At 42.2% G+C, this 17,371-nt stretch overlaps 1 protein-coding gene across 2 annotated transcripts in view; it reads right to left on the bottom strand.

Moving 5' to 3' along the window:
- kcnv1 (potassium voltage-gated channel modifier subfamily V member 1) overlaps nt 1-7,002 on the bottom strand; it is an 89,422-nt gene extending 82,420 nt beyond the window's left edge. Inside the window, exon 1 of one of the 2 annotated variants that reach the window (XM_041190642.1) lies at nt 6,806-7,002. The gene's annotated coding sequence lies outside the window, so the exon portion shown is untranslated. Of the gene's footprint in view, nt 1-6,460; nt 6,627-6,805 lie in introns of those variants that run through there. The other variant, XM_041190641.1, reaches the window with a different exon arrangement.
- Nucleotides 7,003-17,371: the final 10,369 nt, after the last annotated feature.

Here is a 17,371-nt window from a genome sequence, read left to right as displayed (position 1 = left end):
GGGATTGCAATTTATTAAAGTATCTAGATCATTTAAATAGAACAACTTCATTGCATTTGCACTTAACTTCCGTCTGTGGTTTCAAATAATAAAGGAATAAAGAAAGTTGCATTTATATGCTGCTTTCCATGACTTCAGGATAGTCCATTAAGTACTCCTGAATGTAATCATTGTTGTAATGTAGGGAATAACGTCAAAAATCATTCTGAAAGAAGGAACAAAGAACATGCATTTGTACAGTCCTCTCATGACCACAGAACATCCCAAACTGCTCCACAGCCATCAAGAACTTTCTTCAGTTTTACTTTATCATTATCTGCAATGTAATTTGCCAAGTATTAATGTGAGCCTGGGTATTGTCCAGGTCTTGCTATATGGCCATTGTGCTGCTTTGTTATGTGAAGAACTGCAAATAGGGCTGAATACTATGCAATCATCAGCAAATAGCCCCATTTCTGACATTGCAAAGAAAGGAAGGTCATTAATAAAGCAGTTGAAGATAGTTAAACCTAAGATCCTGCCCACCTGCAGTGATATCCTGGGCCTGAGATGATTGGCCGGTAAAATGCCAGTGAAGGCAGAAAATGGTTGTTAATTGGCCAATTACATCCAGTAAGTGGCTGCCTGTCTCCAGTGGCTGAATGGCCGTACTGCTGCTGCACCTGCCATTTATAATATTCTGAGGCGGCAGGAAACATCAGACTTTCCTCCCAATGCTTTCCTCCTCCATTTTACCAGGCTTTCTGCCTGCTAACACAGCTCCAGAAGGCTGGTAACAATCAGCCCAATGTTTCCACTGATCAAAAGTCTAGGGAGTCATAAATATAAAAGTGTCATGAATAAATTCAATAAGAAATTCAGGAGAAAAATTTTATTTAGAGAATTGTGAGAATGTGGAAGAAGTGACTACATAGAGTGGATGAGGTGATCATAGATGTATTTAAGTATATGAGGGAGAAAGGAATAGAAGGATATGTTAATAGGGTGGGATGAAGCATATAGAATGCAATGAGATAAAAGCAAAAAAACTGCAGATGCTGGAAATCCAAAACAAAATCAAAAATAAAAATACCTGGAAAAATTCATCAAGTCTGACAGCATCTGCGGAGAGGAATACAGTTAACGTTTCAAGTCCATATGACTCTTCAACAGAACTAAGGAAAAATAGAAGAGAGGTGAAATATAAGCTGGTTAAAGGGAGGGTGGGACAAGTAGAGCTGGATAGAGGTGATAGGTGGAGATTACCAAAAGATGTCATAGACAAAAGGACAAAGAGGTGTTGACGATGGTGATATTAGCTAAGATATGTGCTAATGCTGACATTAAGGGTAGAAAGCAGGACGAGCAAGGTACAGATAGCCCTAGTGGGGGTGGGGTGGGGGAAAAGGATCGAAATAGGCTAAAAGTTAGAGACAAAACAAAGGGTGGAAATATATTTAAAAATAATGGAAATAGGTGGGAAAAGAAAAATCTATATAAATTATTGGAAAAAAGGGGGATCGGAAAGGGGGTGGCGATGGAGGAGAGAATTCATGATTTAAAGTTGTTGAACTCAATATTCAGTCCGGAAGACTGTAAAGTGCCTAGTCGGAAGATGAGGTGCTGTTCCTCCAGTTTGAGTTGAGCTTCACTGGAGAATGGAATGAGGCTCATATGGTGCATAAACACTGAGGGAATGGACAGAATTCCTGGTTTCTGTGCTCTATTGTAATAATGGTGATTAAATGCTGCTGGTTAGCACAGTTGACAACTCCTTCCATCAGTTAACTGATGATTGTGAACAGTAGATTGATGAGGTAGGTGTTGGCTGGAGCTTTCCTGTTTTTTGTAGGTATGACATGCTTGGACAATTTTCCACTTTTTCAGATAGATGCTGGTGTTATTGGATCAGCTTTTCTAGGGACTTGGCTAGGCTTTGAGCACAGGCCTTCAGCAATGCAGCCGGGTGTTGTTAGGGCCTTAACTTTTGCTTTGCAAAGTACCGTCGGCTGTTTACTTATAAGTACAATGAATCAAATTGGCTGATAACAGGCACTATTAATTTAGAGATATTTGACAGCCAATTTACTCATAGCAAAATCCTAAAAAATAAGTTATGTTTTAATGAGGGATAAATGTTAGCCAGGGCACCAGGTGAATTCCTTGATGTTCTTCAAATAGCGTGACATTATCTTTTGTGTCAGCATAAGAGGGTTAATTAGGTTTTGTTTAATGTCTCATTCAAAATATGGCACTTTCAACATTTTAGCACTCTATCAGAATTGCATGGATGTAGCAATGTAGATTGTGTTATCAAGTACCTCCAATAGGGCTTGAACCCACAATTTTCTAACTCTTGAACTGACAGTGTGACCACTGAAGGAGTGATACTTCAAAAGCAGTCTTCCCACTTTCCTTGCCCTTCAAATAAAGGTGATACAGATGGTTAAAATTAAGACATTATGGAAGCCTCTGGGGAAAATGAATTCACATGCATTGTTCTATGTTGGTGGTTGCGTACTGGGTGCACATGAGATATAGAAGCTCCATGGTCCAAAAGAGGAATTGAATACATAGCAGCCAAATAATGGTCTGGGTGCAAGAATTGACCTCCTAACTCCTGCAAAACCAGAAAATCTGCATAATTGTTCACATTGCTGTTAAGTCAGTGGTAAAAATGATTAAGCTTTTGGCTCACTCGATGATGCCTGCTTTTGTGATTTTCTTGATATATCCGTGGACAGCAAACAGGATAACAATGCAGATACCACCAGTGCCAGCCTGAAAAGAGCTTCACACATAATAAGTGACAGCATAGTGATTTTGATGATTACTGGCATTGCTGTGTAAGTGTTTGTACCTGAAGAACTTCATTGACGAGTTGTAGTAGGTACTCATAACCTCCCTACCTAACTTCAGACTCCTTGTGTAAATTTCTTTCATCATTCCCAGGCAGCTGTGCTTAAGATGTGGATACTATGTACCAACAAACATCATGACACAACTTGTGTGCTATCTTGTATCAGAACAATCCTTTCATGCTTTTGCTGGTTTTTCTCAACCAATTGTAATATATGTGGAACACTAAATCCAATACTTATTGTATACAAAATACTCAAGGTTTTATTTGTACCAGTAAAATATGCGATGGCATACTGGCCGCTCATTTAAAACCAGGCCTGATTTCCTTCACCTCCCCCCCCCCCACTGATTTCACGAAATGTCACAAAAATATGAACAGAGTGCAAATGGCATGGCCAGTGTGTTGGTGCCTGCCAGAAAACAAGTACAGATATAAAGCACAATTATTAAAGGACTGTTAGAAATAAAGTAAAAGGAACATCTATTCAAGTCAAATTAAGCTCTCTTTACAGAACATCCAATACAAAACAGTACAATGGATGCAATAATCTGTAGCAAGGAACCAAATGCAGAGGTAGCTGATACATGACTACATAATGAACAGGAGTGGCAACTAAGTATTACAAGTTATAATATAACCAGAAAAGAAAGGGAAAGAAGGAGTAGGTTGGAGCAGCTGTACTAATTAGAGATAACATAAAGGCAGTAGGAAAAAAGGGACAGAACTATCAGAAAGATGGAAACAGAATCCATATAGATTAAGAGAATAGATAAGGGATCAATACACCACAAGGGGTATATTACGGACCACCAAATAGTGGCAAGGAAGTGGAGGAAGAAATATGAAAGCAGATATGTAAAATGAGTAAAGAACATAGGATAAGAACCATGGGAGATATTAACAACCCTCAAGTAAACTGGCAAGAAGATGTAGCAGAAGAGGTACTTAGATTGGAGATTATTAAAAAAAAAATGTGCATGACTCGTTTCTCAACCAGCATGTAAAAAGCCCAACAAGAGAAGGTGCACTGTTGGATTTAGGAATAAGAAATGAAGCAGAACAGATAAATAACTATAGGGGAACATTGAGGCTATAGCAATCACAACATGATAAAATCTAAGATAAAGTTTGGGGACATAACTAAAGGCATTTAAGATAAAAAGTGGAGAAATAATTGATAAATTAATCAACCTTAGAGAGGATTATACCCCTGCTTTGATGGATTGCATCCATACATATTAAAGTAAGATAGGGAAGAGAAAGCAGTCACAAATATAAATGTATAATACTGAAATGTGAATAGTGCAAGATGACTGGCAAACAGCTAATGTGATTTCTGTATTAAAAACGGAGATAAAACAAGTTCAAGGAACTATAGACCAATTAACTTAATATTGGTGGTAGGAAAGATAATGGAATCCTTACTCAAAAATGTAATAGGAAAAATCTAGAAACTGAAAATATCATAAAGAATGGCCAGCACAGATTTCTGAATGTATAGGTTCTGACAGGCATTGGCAAAGCCGCCCTGACTAATCTTGTTATCTGGCCTCTTCAATAGCTCTTCAGTGGGGGCTGACTGTAGTTCCAGCAGTGGTCACTGCACCCAGTGGCGCTGCTGGAATTAGAGAGTTGCCAGTCACCTGCTCCCACATAGGGCAGAGACCGTGACCTCAGTTAGCAGCCTGATGATCATGAAATGTTCCCTTATAGTTATTTATCTGTTCTGCTTCATTTCTTATTCCTAAATCCAACAGTGCACCTTCTCTTGTTGGGCTTTTTACAGGCTGGGAGAGAAATGAGTCATGCACATTTTTTTTAAAACTAATTTCCAATCTAAGTCGTGGCTTCCTGGGCTGATGGAGGTGAGCTTGATCCTGAATTTTCAGGCAGTTGGCAGGGCCATCTTTTCCATGTAAAATTCTGGCCTAAGTGTCCAAATCGGGTAGAGGAGCAGAGGGTTCTGTGGGGGGGGGGGTGGTGGGGGGGTGGTGGTGGTGCTACACAAATCACTAAAAGTAGCAATGCAGATTAATAAATCCATTTGAGACAAAATTTAAAAAAAAACACTGGTATTAATTTCTAGAATTACTAAGCAGAGAAGTTATGGTAACTTATTTAGGCTCTTGGTTAGGCCATACTGGTCTCAATCCTGATCTCAATATTATAAAAAGGATAGAGAGGCACTGCAAAGGTGCAAAAAAGATATATTAGAATTATAAAGAAAATGAAAGACTTTCACTTATTTGGGCCTTTCACAACCAAAGTGCTTTCCAGCCTATGAAGTAGTTTTGAAATATAGTCACTGTTGTAAAACCAGAAGCTAGAGGTTACACTGACCAGGAAAGATAAAACAGGATGGAGCTCTAGAAAAGAGAACACAGAGAGAAGCCTTTAACATCATGAAAAGATTTTACTGGATGAATGTCGAGAAGATGCTTTCACTTGTGAATGAGGCTAAATCTAGGGGCCTAGAAATATAACGTAGCCACTAACAAATCCAGTAAGAAATTCAAGAGAAGAGTCTTTACCCAGAGGATGGCTAGAATGTGGAACTTGCTACAACAAGGAATAATTGAGGCAACTAAAATAGATATACTTAAGGACAATCTAGACAAACACATGGGGGAGAAGGGAATAGAAGGGTATGTTGACAGGATTTGATGAAGAAGGGTGAAGTTTGTGTGGAGCATAAACACTGGCATGGACTTGTTGGGCTAATAAGTCTATTTCTGAGTGGTAAATGCTAGGTTATGCTATGCAATGGCTCTTGATTTGAAGGACTATAAGCTTGTTTCGTAGAGTTTTGAAGCAAATCTACCTTGGGTGGCAAAAAGACAAAACTTGCTCCAGAATCATGTTTGATAGCTTACTGGGAGATGGACTCTCAATCTACTTAACTTGGATTCTCCTTGCTCATATTTTCATCATCTAGTTTATGGATTATCAACTACATGTGGGTGCATGTTTAAAGTGGCAGAGTGATATGGTTGTATGTCATCAGTTAATCACTTGTGTTTACAAATTGGTCCTAATATTCCTCACAGATAACTCTGCCAGACAAAATGAATTCCAAGGAACAAGAAAACAGCAACAATGATAGGAATGGCAAATTTTTAAAAGTTCATGCATAGAGAACTACAACGTAATTGAGGGACCTATGAGGAGCTGAAACAGAGACACTGACAGCTAATCTATTTCCGTTGTATTTTAAAAGATAGGAGAATGGACTAAAATGGTACATATTGTGGAAAAAAACAGGAACAAACATGTTTTAGAAGCATTAAGAACACATATAGCCAGTCTGCACTAAAGCTTAAACTACATGTTTACTCAGCCTTTTTAAGAGGGGAGAGAGAGAGCACTGAGACCAAACACAAATGAAGTGATTCAGAAATAAAGTGACAAAGAAGGGAAAGGGTAAAATATCATAAAACAAAATATAAATATAGACTGATTGCAAGAATATATACAAGGATAGAAAAAACACAAAAAGTATTAAAGCGATGTAAAATTGGGTTGGAAGCTCTAATTAAGAGTAGCTCAGGGTAAGGAACACACAGGAGAGGTAACCATCCTAAACTAATATACAGCTGAAGAAGTCGGAGGAAGACCTACCTGGGTGTGGGGTCAGATTCTATTCTCATTGATGAAGGTGCCTGGCAGAAGCTGGCACTGCCCACGGGCTCCAGGGACACTGGGATGCTTTTGCCCCGACCCTATGGTGTCCCGGTTTGTTGTGTGCTCGCTGCCGCAGCGCTCAGATGGAGAGGCAGATGCAGCAGCTCCCAGCTCAGTTACTTTCTCCCAGATGTTTCATCCTAATCCACGTGGTCCCAGGGAAGGCAAATTATATCTGCATCTACCACCGCCCCCCACCCCACAACCACCACCGCCACCCCCCCCCCCCCCCCAACCCCGTTTAAAAGCAAGAAGTCCCTGTTTGTAACTGATATGACATACTTCCTCATTTGACCACTTCCTCCAGCTGTACAAAGTCACTTTATATCTCTTCACATGCCAGGGTCTCGGGTCCGCCCCGAACAATTCAGCGACTGCCACCTGAGAAAACTTTGGAGCAGTCTTGCGCTTTCTGCAAATGAACCTCACAGGCGCTCCCTGAAACCTAGCGAGGCTGCCTGCCGCAGGCTCCTGCTCTCTCTATTTCCCCACAGAGCAGAAATGCAGTGATCGCTCTGTAACTCAGAAAAGTTCCAGGTCCTGCAGCACAGCCTCCTGCGACGTTCAGCTATCAACACCATTCCGCCGAGAAGTGGCAACAGCGCTCAGACCCACATCCCATGGTCATCTCAGGGCGATTAAATGCTTTCAAGCCTATTTGAGGTAATGTTCACTTTTAAGCGATTCACATCACAGAGAATTGCATTTTCTAACCAGGGTGAGTACTTGTCACATATGGGAAAGATGGCACATCATAGTTGTGACAGCTGGTTTCTACAAATCCTTCAAGCAGATCGGAGGGAGCCTATGTTTTAGAGAACAAGGAATGTTTCATAGCGAGCAGGAGCCAGTTTAAAATCAAACAAAAAGATTAAAACTTCTGCTGGCCCTTTTTGTCCCAGTTCCTATCTATTCTTTACAATCTGCCGTTTTACATTTAATTTGATAATTCTTTATTTGATTATTTTGTAACGGTTTTTAACGTGCTGTATTCTCTACCAGTGAATATACTGTAAAAAAAAAAGTACTAAATTAGCTTTAAAGCAGTTCGGGAAGATTGTGAAAGGTGCCATATAAATGCAAACCTCCTTCATATTCTAAAATGTTTTCTTGCTTTTTTCCAAACTTTAAAATCCTTTCCTTATCTTTTCTCTCTATCTTCCTGCTCTCACAATCCATTTTGGATGTGGACTCTTAAGGATTGCATTGCGAGGATGAATTAAAAAAACTAGGATTATATTCCCTGGAATTTTAAAGGTTAGGAGTGATTTAATCCGAGTTTTCAAGGGGAACTGATAGGATAGACAGATAAAAGCTGGGTGGTCAATCCAGGACTGGGGACGTAGATTAGAAATCAAAACCAGGTCTTTCAGGAGCGAGGCTAGAAAACGCTTTTACACAAAAAGGATATACATTTGAAACTCTCTTCTGCACATGGCAATTGATGCCAGATTAATAGTTAATTTTAACTACGAGATTGATAGGTTTCGTTAAACAAAGATGTTAATGGATATGGGCAAAATCGAGTGCATGGAGTTAGATTATAGATGAATGCAGAACCATTTTGAGAGGCTAAATGTCCTATTCCTTTTCCAATTGGCTAGATTTTCCTACGAGCTTTGGTGCCCTGACTTCGAGGCCAAATGGAGATCCCAATTTTGCACTTACCGGCAGAGAGTCACAGTGATGTAATTTTGTGGAGGCTAATTGGTCACCTGGAAGTTCCCCTCCAAATCACTCACCATCCTGACTTGGAACTATATCACCATTCCTTCACTGTCGCTGGGCCAAAATCCTGGAACCCCCTCCCTAACAGCACTATGGGTGTGCCTACTCCAACCACATGGACTGCAGGGGGTCAAGAAGGCAGTTCACCACCACTTTCTCAAATGCATGGGCAATAAATGCTGGCCTAGCCAGCAACACTCACATTCCACGTATGAATGAAAAAATACATTCACTGACTGCTTCAAACCTGGACCATTTTCAAATGAGTGAATTCATCTGCGAAGGGTAAAGGGTTAAATGCACAATATCATTACTACCCTCGTTAGAACTATTTTTGCAAGATATTTAGAATTTTCTTCTTTTGTCTTTTTGTGCTCCATGTACTGAACCATGCCTGATAGGAATTCAATGGAAGATCTGCCCTTCATGTTTCTTGTCCCCATTTGGAATGGTCTCGTCTCCAGTTGCATCAATATACAAGTGGCAGTGGTAAGACTAATAATCCCTTTTCTGGTGAATGAGGTCATCCATTTTTGAAGTGATAAATGGCAGAACTAGGGACTGAACATTTATACCACACCAATGTCAATCTTAATTACGCCTAGCTTAAGTACAGCATTGGCCACGTTCAAAGCAGCTTTCAGATAACGCACATTAATGATAGTTTCAGGAAATTACTCCCTAATGCACCTTGGAGTGAGAGATTGTCTTCCACACTCATCAAAATGGCTATCCCTATGACCTCTCTGAGTGCTATTAAGTACCAAATCCTGAGGAATTTTGGATTGTGTTTTTGCAGTCACCCCAAATTAAGTTATGATTGATCATATTCATTATAAGTTGTTTCTTACAGTAGCAAAGTATTTCATCCCTTCAGACTGTGCTGCAGTAAAAACTGGATCCCAAAAGTGACAGGACTCTGTGTTAGACTATTCAGCCACCAAACTATCAGACATTAATAGCTTACAATGTGGGGAATTGTTGGTATGGACTGATGACTCTATCAGTCCATCAGACAGTAGAGCTTTAAATGCAGTACTGGTATATTTGTCAAAAAGGTGATAATATTTCAACTCATACCAGAGGTAAAGGGTGAAATTTTAACGTCCTGTGCTGATAGGTTTGGAGATGATGGGTCTTGTACAATGGTGCGAGCATGCATAAGAGCTTCTTCCCACTACTGGTCATAATTCTCCAGGACAGTTGAGCAGCAGGGTCAGGGCCATGCAGGTCTGTGTAGGGTGTCCAGTTGAACCTGTTAATCAGCCAAATGACCACAGCCTTCTACAGCTTTTAGCAGTTCCCAGGAATACAAAGGTTCCATGGAGTGTCAGCTACTCACATGCTCAAAGGAGGCAAGAGCTCAGAGGCATGTGAGTGGTTGGCTGAATCCAGCAGATATTGAGTTCTACTACATTTACCAAGCTGGCAGAATCAAGTCAGAGAGTCGAAGGCTGAGAGGGAATGCCGTGTGTAAGGCCAGTGTGGACGGCTGTAAGTAGAAAAAGTATCTTCCAGGTCTCCTGCACTGAGTACAAGCAACACAAGGGGGTGAGAGCCATTGCTCTGTGAAGGCTCCAAGTTAAGAGGGTGTTCTGCATTCAGAGCTTGACTCCTCCAGTGAGGAGGAGATAAGAGAGAGATGCTGCATTGGCCAGATGGAGATGGGCAGCAGCTGGCAGAGGAGCACCAGCAGCATGACACTGCAATGGGGCATAGACAAGGACAGGAGCATGGGGGCAGTAAGGCAGACAAATGTTTGATGAAGGCAATACCCAGTGCAAAGGGTGGACAGATAAAGGCTAATCATCATGGAGTTGTCAGAGCGCAAGAGTCTCAGAAGACTGTGTCTGTCAAGACAGGCAGTTGCTGACCTCTGTGACATGCTGGAGGAGGAGCTGAGGCCACTAGATGTGGTAACCCCATTGCCTGTGGCAGTGAAAATGAACCTGGGGCTCAATCTTTTCACTTTTGGCTCATTCCAGGGATCATCTTGAAACATTTATTGGGATCTCCCAGTCAGAGGGACTGAGTGCTGCATAAGCAGCTGATTGATGTTTTGTTCCAGAGGGCAGGAGAATACATCAGGTTTCGTACCAATCAGGCCAGTCAGGCTGAGAGGGCAATTGAATTCAACACTATGGCAGCAGTCCCTCAGATCCAGAGGGTTATAGGCCATACACATGTGACCAACATGCCTCCCTCAGAGCAGCCTGATACATTTATTAACAGGAAGGGGTTCTACTCGCTCAGTGTTCAAATTGTCTGTGACCACCACAAAAGGATCCTCCAGGCTTTTGCAAGACTCCCACAAAGCTGTCACAACTTGTTTAACCTGAGACAGTTGTCTCAACTGTTCACTCCACCTGAAAGCGGATGAATCCTGGGTGACAAGGAGTATTCACATAAAACATGGCTGTTCATACCAGTCCAGAACCCCAACATCAAGGCAGAGGAAGTCTACCACTATCAGCACTCTGTTTACAAGGGTGACCATCAAACAGGCAGTTAATTTATAAAAATGTGGTTCAGGTGCTCAGAATGACCTTGTGGGAACCCTGCAGCATGTTCCATCAAAGATCTCCTGTATCATGATGGTGTGCTGTGCTCTGTACAACCTCACAGAGCAGAGAGAAATTGAAATGGAGATGGAGGAACACACTGAGCCTCCACTTCCTCCGAGGTCTAGGTGCCTGCCTCCAGACAGTTACACTGCTTGCCATCATGTTGGGAAACCGGAAACTGGGATTTTCCAGAAGGCCTCTACTAATTAAACTTAACAAGGCTCTTTATGAGTCTAATTGACTTGTCTGTCTCAGGGGTGCTGGTGGCCTTGCTGAACCCTGAACCAGTCTTTTCCAAAATGGCTGACACTGGGAATTGGGTCAGGAAACACGCTGGTATTTTCAGCTGTCCTCCACTTCTGTTATTGACCTCAACAGGGACCCAAAATTCAGCCTAATGTTTAAGTTTGATGACCTATCATCGGGACAGGAAATCACTAGAGGTATACCATACCAATTTTTAAACAAATACAGGGGCATGGACAGATTGGGGGTGACTAGGTGGGTGGAGGGGGTTGGTTGGATTGGTAGAACAAAAGGGGAAGTCTTTTAAAAGGAGGGCAGGAGTGATTAATTACAAAAGGGACTATGGCAGTGCAAAAAGGGATGCTGATGGGATGAATCAAGAAACAGGATATGGTTCTAGAGGAGATGTAAATAGCAACAGCAAAATCATTACCAGTACTTACTGTCAGAAAAAATGGGACCAGTGAGTATGATCTTAAATTGTTGAACTCAATGTTGATTCCAGAAGGTAATAAAGTGTTAAAGATGATGTGCTGTTCCTCGAGCTTCTGTTGAGCTTCATTGGAGAAGTGTATGAAGTCAAAGATAGAGAAGTCAGAGTAGAAGTGGGATGGAGAATTAAAATGGCAAATGACTGGAAGTTCATTGTCATTGCTTGCAGACTGACCTTAAAAATGAAGCCAGGCCATTCATGGGTGCTGTCAAGAAGTAGTGGTACTTTGGAACCCTCTCTCCTCAAAAAGCTTTTGAGTCTAGGTCAATTGAAATTTAAAACCTGAGATGATAGATTTTTGTAATTTGAATGTATTAAGGGTTACAAAACCAAGCTAGGTACATGGAGTTACACATCAGATATGATCTAATTTGATGATGGAATAAGCTCAAGAGGCTACATAGGAACTTGAGAACATAGGAACATAGGAAATAGGAGCAGGAGAAGGCCATTCAGCTAGATAATGGTTGACCGAGTTCAATGCCATTTTCCTGCATTATCCCCATATCCCTTGATATCTTTAATAACTAGAAATCTACCCATCTCTGTCTTAATGCTGAATGCTTTCCTCCTGTTCCTGTGTTACTGTTTTTATATGCTGCTATTGAAACACAAATGATGGAATGTTTTAGGATAAGGTAAGCATTTGTCTGCGAATATTGCAAACAGTGCTTTCAAACCATTTATTACTTAAGTAGTTAAGTACCAGGTGCAGCTCAAACAGCTCACCGATGCCATCTACAGTATAAACATTAACACGTCTCTTTTCATCTTTTGTAATGTTTCATATATTTTCAAACTGCTGGACATGTCACCACTGAAGTTTCACAGTGACCCTTATGGGTAACTTCAGCAAGAGATTGGTGGAAGCACCGTAAAAACACCCATTTTCGGAAATTTCCAATTTATGTTCCACGGTTTTGCTGATCTCCCACTGATGACCATGTCTTGGACTTGGTACTTCCAGGACCTGCTTGCGCTGGAATACACATGTTTGTTTTCCAGACTGATATAGCTAATCCTTTCCTTATTCCAGAAGCAGATGCAGTTGGAGCAGCTGTTGTTTTAATAACCTGCACTTACTGAGGTCAGGAATGTTTCAAGATTGGATGTTATGTGAATAATTAATACAACATTCAGAGTGGTGTAGTGGTATTGTCACTGTGCTTGTAAACTAGATACCCAGGGTAATGTTCTGGGGACCTGAGTTCGAATCCCACCATGGCAGATCAATAATAAAAAAAAATCTGAAATTATAAGTCTAATTATGACCATGAAACAATTGTTGTAAAAACCCATATGGTTCACAAATGCCAGTTAGAGAAGAAAACCTACTGTCCTTAACTGGTCTGGCACTCCAGGCCTACAGCAATGTGGTTGACTCTTAAATGCCCTCAGCTATATAAAACTGCAACAAAGCCTATAAGGAATGGAACTAACTTAGCCACTGGAAATGACAACAGAAAACGTGGCCCTGTTAACCCTGCAAAGTCCTCTGTCCCCCTTACTGGCATCTGGGGACTAGTGCCAAAACTGGGAGAGCTGTCCCACAGAGTAGTCAACCAACAGCCTGACATATTCACAGAATCATACCTTACAGACAAAGACCCAGAAATCACCATCCCTGGATATGTCCTGTCCCACTGAAAGGACAGATTCAGCAGAGATGATGATACAATCAGGAGGGAGTTGCCTTGGGAGTCTTCAACATTGTCTCTGGATCCCAAGAAGTCCCATGGCATCGGGTCAAACATGGGCAGGGAAACATCCTGCTGATTACCATGTATTGCCCTCCCTCAGTTGATGAACGCCAATGAGGATGGCAAGGGTGCAGAATATACTCTGGGTGGGGGACTTCAATGTCCATCACCAAGAGTGGCTCAGTAGCACCACTACTGACAAAGCTGGCTGTGTGCTAAAGGACATAGCTGCTAGACTGGGTCTGCAGCAGGTGGTGAAGGAACAAACAACAGGGAAAAACACACTTGACTTCATCCTCACCAACCTACTTGCCGCAGATGCATCTGTGAGTGACAGTCTCGGTAGGAAGGCACAGTCCTTGTGGAGGCAAAGTACCGTCTTCACGTTGGAGATACTCTCCATCATGTTGTGTCGCATTACCACTGTGCTAAATGGCGTAGATATTGAACAGATCTAGCAACTCAAGAATAGGCAACCATGAGGTACTGTGGGCCATCAGCAGCAACAGAATTGTTCACAACCATAACCTGTTACCTCATGCCCGGCATATCCCCCACTCTATCATTACCACCAAGCCAGGGGATTGACCCTGGCTCAATGAAGAGTGCAGGAGGGCATGCCAGGAACAGCACCAAGCACAACAAAAAATGAGGTGTCAACCTGGTGAAGCTATAAATCAGGACTACTTGCATGATGAACAGCATAAGCAACAAGTGATAGAAAGGGCTAAGTGATTCCACAACCAACGGATCAGATCTAAGATAAAAATAAAATACTGCAGATGCTAGAAATCTGAAAGGAAAACAGAAAATACTGGAAAAATTCAGGTGGTCTAACAGCAACTGTGAAGAGGAAAACAGAGTTAACATTTCGAGTCCCTATGACTTCCTCTTCAAAGCTCTGAACAAGAGTCATACGGACTCGAAACGGTAACTCTGTTTTTCTCTTCACAGATGCTGTTAGACCTACTGAATTTTTACAGTATTTTCTATTTTTGGATTAGGTCTAAGCTCTGCAGTCCTGCCACATCCGGTTGTGAATGGTGGTGGACAATTAAATCACTGGAGGAGGCTCCACAAGTATCCCCATCTTCAATGATGGAGGAGCCCAGCTCATCAGTACAAAATATAAGGCTGAAGCATTCACAACAATCTTCAGCCAGAAGAACCAAGTGGATGATCCATCTCGGCCTCCTCCGGAGGTCCCCAGCATCATAGATGCCAGCCTTCAGCCAATTCAATTCGCCTCACGTCACATCAAAAAATGACAGGAGGCACTGGATACTGCAAATGATAATATTCTGGAAATAGTAGATCATAAGATCATAAGACATAGGAGCAGAAATTAGGCCATTCGGCCCATCGAGTCTGCTCTGCCATTCAATCATGGCTGATAAATTTCTCAACCCATTCTCCCGGCTTCTCCCCATAACCTTTGATCCCCTTACCAATCAAGAACCTATCTATCTCAGTCTTAAATACACTCAATGACCTGGCCTCCACAGCCTTCTGTGGCAATGAATTCCATAGATTCACCACTCTCTGGCTAAAGAAGTTTCTCCTCATCTCTGTTCTAAAAGGTCTTACCTTTACTCTGAGGCTGTGCCCTCGGGCCCTAGTCTCTCCTACTAATGGAAACATCTTCCCCACATCCACTCTATCCAGGCCTTTCAGTATTCTGTAAGTTTCAATCAGATCCCCCCCTCATCCTTCTAAACTCCATCGAGTATAGACCCAGAGTCCTCAAACGCTCCTCTTTTGTTAAGCCTTTCATTCCTGGGATCGTTCTTATGAACCTCCTCTGGACTCTCTCCAGCACATCCTTCCTGAGATACGGGGCCCAAAATTGCTCACATTATTCTAAATGTGAACTGACCAAAGCCTTATAAAGACTCAACAGCACATCCCTGCTTTTATATTCTAGTCCTCTCAAAATAAATGCCAATATTGTATTTGTCTTCCTAACTACTGACTCAACCTGCAAGTTAACCTTAAGAGAATCCTGGACTAGGACTCCCAAGTCCCTTTGCACTCCAGATTTCTGAAATCTCTTCCCATTTAGAAAATAGTCTATGCCTCTATTCTTCCTACCAAAGTGCATGACCTCACACTTCCCCATGTTGTATTCCATCTGCCACTTCTTTGCCCATTCTCCTAACCTGTCCAAATCCTTCTGCAGCCTCCCCGCCTCCTCAATACTACCTGTCCCTTCACCTATCTTTGTATCATCTGCAAACTTAGCCAGGATGCCCTCAGTTCCTTCATCTAGAACATTAATGTATAAAGTGAAAAGTTGTGGTCCCAACTCTGACCCCTGAGGAACTCCACTAGTCACTGGCTACCATCCTGTGAAGGACCCCCTTATCCCCGCTCTCTGCCTACTGAAGACTTGTGCTCCAGAACTTGCCACGTCCCTAGCCAAGCTGTTCCAGCATCGCTACAACACTGGTATCTACCCACCAATGTGGAAAATCGCCCAGGTATATCCTGTACAGAAAAAAACAGGACAAATTTAACCCAGCCAATTACCACCCCATCAGTCTACTCTCGATCATTCGTAAAGTGATGGAAGGGGTCATTAACAGTGCTATCAAGTAGCACTTGCTTAGCAATAATCTGCACCCTGATGCTCATTTGTCTGCTCAGCTCCTGATATTATTACACCCTTCATTCAAAAATAGACAAAAGAACTGAACCATAGAGGCGAGGTGAGACTGACAGCCTTGACATCAAGGCAGCATTTGACTGAGTGTGGCATCAAGACGCCTTAGCAAAACTGGAGTCAATGGGAATCAGGCAGAAAACTCTCGGCTGGCTGGAGTCAAACCTAGCACAAAGGAAGATGGTTATGGTTGCTGGAGGTCAATCATCTCAGTTCCAGGACATCACTGCAGGAGTTCCTCAGGATAGTGTCCTCGGCCCAAACATCTTCAGCTGCTTCATCAATGACCTTTCTTGTATCATAATGTCAGAAGTGGGGATGCTTGCTGATGTTTGCACAATGTTCAGCACCATTCTTAACTCCTCAAATACTGAAGCAGTCCATGTCCAAATGCAGCAAGACCTGGACAATATCCAGTCTTGGACTGACAAGTGGCAAGTTACATTCATGCCACACAAGTGCCAGGAAATAACCATCTCCAACAAGAGAGAATCTAACCATTGTCCCATCATTACCATCACTGAATCCCCCACTATCAACATTCTGGGGCTTACCATTGACCAGAAACTGAACTGGACTAGCCATATAAATACTGTGGCTACAAGAGCAGGTCAGAGGTTCGGAATCCTGTGGTGAATAACTCATCTCCTGACTCCCGAAGGCCTGTCCACTATCTACAAGGCACCAGTCAGGAGTGTGATGGAATGCTCTCCACTTGCCTGGATGAGAGCAGCTCCAACAACACTCAAGAAGTTTGACACCATCCAGGACAAAGCAGCCCACTTGATTGGCACCCCATCCACAAGCATTCATTCTCTCCACCACCGACGCACAGTGGCAGCAGTGTGTACTATCTACAAGATGCACTGCAGGAACTCACCGAGCTGCCTTGGACAGCACCTTCCAAATCCATGACCGCTAGCATCTAGAAGGACAAGGGCAGCAGATAGATGGGAACAACATCACCTGGAAGGTCCCCTCCAAGACACTCACCATCCTGATTTGGAAATATATCGCTGTCCCTTCACTGTCACATGGTCAAAATCCTGGAACTCCCTCCCTAACAGCACAGTGGGTGTACCTAAACCACATGGTCTGCAGCGGTTCAAGAAGGCAGCTCACTACCACCTTCTCAAGGGCAATTAGGGATGGACAATAAATGCTGGCCCAGCCAGCGACCTCCACATCCCACGAATGAATTAAAAAATTTCCAGAGCTGCATGACAATATTCCTTATCAATTGGATCAACTGTAGTGAAAAAATAAACGGCTGTGAATACAGAATTCCTAATATGAAATCTATTCATTCCACTATTGCGATGCTTTCAGCTTCAGAGGGCTTCCAAATGACATCAGGGATAAATAGAAAAAAAGATGAAACTAAAGGCACTATCTGAATCCACACAACCTTCGAAATAAATAGATGAATTATTAATACAGATAGAAATGAAGGTG

This window comes from Carcharodon carcharias, chromosome 6 (assembly GCF_017639515.1).
Source record: "Carcharodon carcharias isolate sCarCar2 chromosome 6, sCarCar2.pri, whole genome shotgun sequence".
In the NCBI taxonomy this organism is placed as follows: domain Eukaryota; kingdom Metazoa; phylum Chordata; class Chondrichthyes; order Lamniformes; family Lamnidae; genus Carcharodon; species Carcharodon carcharias.
Note: the sequence above shows the minus strand (reverse complement) of the source record. Positions and strands in the feature narration are given on the sequence as shown.